The sequence below is a fragment of the Crocuta crocuta genome, unplaced genomic scaffold (genome assembly GCF_008692635.1).
Source record: "Crocuta crocuta isolate KB4526 unplaced genomic scaffold, BGI_CrCroc_1.0 scaffold64, whole genome shotgun sequence".
Classification (NCBI taxonomy): Eukaryota; Metazoa; Chordata; class Mammalia; order Carnivora; family Hyaenidae; genus Crocuta; species Crocuta crocuta.
In genome coordinates, this window is record NW_027530640.1 from 8989696 (window position 1) to 8993163 (window position 3468).

The window sequence follows — 3468 nt, forward strand, 5'->3', positions numbered from 1 at the left end:
TGTTGAATTCAGATTTCTGGGCTCTACCCTGGAACTCCTGTGATTAGACTCTCTAGGGGGTGGAGCCTGGGAAGTCCTCTGTTTGGCCATTTCCCCAGATGATTCTGTGGTTTGAGAACCACTGATCTCACTTAAGACTATTCCTACTGTGCATTTATTCATACCTGGGCAGAAGTAGTTCAGTCTGTCTATTTCTTTCTACCCCCCTTGCTGAGGTCTACTAGATGGGGGGAATGGGAATTTGGGGGGCAGAAGAAGGGAAGAACTGGAACACTTGGGGGGTTAGGACAGGACTAGGCTGAGGGTTGAGGGTCTGCAGTTGGTTGGGAAACCTTTGTTCTCTTTCCTTTTGTTCCCAGCCCTGTCATTTGGGATAGTACTGTAACTTGGGGGGATTCAGGTGGGACTGGCTATTGTGATCTAAACTGGGACTGCACCTCTAGGGTAAACAGGGCTCTGGTGGGGCAGCTATCTCTTGATTCCTCACAGCTGACTTCCAAAGTCGACTCAGAACAGCCTTTTGGAACCCCAACTGTCCTTGAACATGACAAGTGTGGGGCTGGGGGGGCCAGAGAAGGGAGGGGTGACATCTGCAGTGTGCTCCATCCCAGATTTCCTTTCTGGAGGGTTGACTCTTCTGACTCTGCAGAAACAGATGAGGGGACCCATCTTACCCTACAAGTTCAAAATTCTACAGGAGAGAAGCCCCCACCTGTGGGAAGTCTAGCAGGAGGATACTGAGCCAGGCAGGGTGGTCTGGGGATGGGCACACATTCGACTTTATTACCAGCATAGCTGGTACACAGTTCTGAGTCCCCAAAAGCACACATCTCATTTTTCCTAACGTGGCTTTCTGCTAATCAAAAATCTCTTAGGGGAACACTCCCCAGAGAGCAGTCAAAAGGTAGAAGATGACATTTATAAAAATCCATTCTTTCCTCTCCACTTCACTGCTCTATTGACTGTTTCTCTGTTCAGTCACATGCTCTCAGGGCTGTACATTCCATTTAAGGAACTGCCAAGGCCGTAAATTTCCTGTCCTTTCTCTGCCACGCTTGCCTCCACCACACCTTTTCTTCCCTTCCCCATTCTGGAGGGCCTGGATCCTCTCTGGTTGGGTCTCTCATGTATTGAAGGTCTCCTTTTGGTTCCCAGGACATGGAACAAGTCAATTACATTGCCTCTGTTTTCTGCTTTCATCTTTTCCCATGACTTTTTCTGATCCCAGTGATGCCTTCTAGACATGAGTGATGAGAATTGTGGCCAAGTCAGCCCTGATCTTAAGTCGTGACCTTTTTCATTTTTTCCTGTGTCCTGGCACTGACCTTCTGAGCAACTGTGGGCCAGTAGTACAGATTCCTCATGAGGAATAGGGAGAGGGCTTGCACAGAACACCCAGGGCACGAGAAAAGGAAGAGAAGTTCACATGGTCAGATCCCCAGCCTACTGATAACCCTGCTGCCTAGAATCTGGCTTTGTTTCCCCTGTTCATTCTGTCATTCCTGTTCATGAAGAATTTCGTGAGCCATACTGTGTGCACAAGGTGTTGTGCTAGACTGGGACACAGGAGGGACACCGGGGCCTGGCTGAAGAGCCTTAAGAGCCATTGTTAATCGATGGATAGCTCGACTGTTCAATAGCACGACGTCCCATGCTGAGTGGATACATCTAGCAGGTCTTGAGCAAATTTGCCTTTGCGTGATTCAAACTTAGTTCATTCTTACAGCAGCTAATCACTGAGTATTGGAGTGACATAGGTAGTCCAGCCAATTCAATAATATACTTGGTCTCCTTTGAGCAACAGTTTGTAAACTAGGCTGCTGCTCAGAAAGGGTCCCGTGGAGCAAATCACCACCCAGGTCTGGGCTTGCAGAGAATCCTGCTTCCCTTTTTCCTGATTCACCACTGCCATTATCATCACTGTCATTCATTGGAGCTTTGTTTACACCAAGTGTTGCATTTGATGTCGCTTACAATAGTCCTGTAAGGTTGGTCATCTTAGTCTTCTTACTTCAGACCTGGGGACATCGAGGCCCAGGGGATTTAAGCACTTGCCCAAGGCCAAGTGTAGTCTGTCTGGGTAGTGGGCTGCTGTGGGCTGAGGGCAGAGCTGGGCACTTCTCCGGTGTACTTCTCAGCTCTGGGCCAGGCACCTACTCTTTGTAAACACAAACTACTTTGCCCAGAGAGTAAGGGCTTCTGTGGTTCAGCAGCACCAGGGTCCTGCCCTTCTAGGTGGTTTCTGTGGGCAGGGCAGCGGAGTCCATGATTCTGATCTCAGGGATACAGTGCTCAGTGTACTTAGTTTGGGTTCTCAGCAGTAAGTGTCTTCCCCCGATAGGTGATTTCTCCAGGAGAAGGGCTGCAAACTGGGAATTGCTCAGGCAGCCTCAGTGGCTGGGCTCAGCCATTTTTACTGGCAGGGAAACAAATTCTGGGCTCCTCGGGATTCTTGGGGACCCATATCCAGAGGTGCTAGCACTGCAGGTCCCAGCTGCTGTGCTTGTGCCTGGAGATCTGACTGTCCTTCCCTTGAATTTCTGGGTAGGAGCTTGAAGAAAACCCTGAGCCGGGGTGGGCTGAGGGGAAGACCTAGACCAGAAATACTTCTGTGCTGCAGGCCCTTTACACAACCACTTCATGTATTCCTAAAGGGATTTATGAACAAGGCAGAGAGTCAGTTCCATTTTCCAGGTGAGGACACAGAGGCATGATTAAGTTGAGAGACTTGGCATATGGTCATCAGCCAGTCAATGCCCTTGTCAGGTTGTCAACTCAGATCTGCCTGAGTCTTCCACTAGACCACTGCTCGTGCTACTGATGGCCCTCCAGGAGACTGCCTGGCATGTCCCACAGAGGGGAAGAGCCCTGAGTCTGCATGGACATAGGCTCAGTGAGTTCCAACACCACCTCTACGCAGGTGGCCGCGGCACTGTCTTGCTCTGTGCGCAGCAGCTACTTCTGGACCCTAATGTCCGTTGGCCTGACCGTGCCTTGCCTCTGCTCACTCACATGCCTCTTGCCTTCCTGCCTGGGCCTTCCCAGCCATTGCTGAGGCACACGATGCCGCTGGACTTGCTCACTGTCCATGCACTGTCACTGGTTTGCCAGGCCAGGTGCAGAGAGCGGCTGAGCTGTCCCCACTTGCCGACTTACCTCTCATGCTGTGTGGATATGGCTCCCCCAGGGCTGTCTTCAAGGTGTTAGGTGAGTTGATGTCCTCTGGAGTGAATCTTTTTTTTTTTTTTTTTTTTTTTTTTAATGTGACTAATGGAAGACAGCAGATGGGAAGGCTCTGGCTGATAAACTGGCTATTTCTCATTCTGATGGCTATTCTGAGATGTGGTATTTCCATATAATCTTCCCAGAGAGTGTGTCATGACCATGTTGTACATTGTGATAGATGGTGGCCAGGTCAGCACCCTGTATCTGCTCTCCCTCCCCTCCCCCCCCCCCCCCCCCCCCCCC

The 3468-nt window shown here is 50.4% G+C and overlaps 1 protein-coding gene across 1 annotated transcript in view; it reads right to left on the reverse strand.

Annotated features, from left to right (window-relative positions):
* The window catches only part of TRPC7 (transient receptor potential cation channel subfamily C member 7), a 126172-nt gene that overhangs the window by 28182 nt on the left and 94522 nt on the right, over positions 1-3468 (reverse strand). The gene's annotated exons all lie outside the window — the stretch shown is intronic.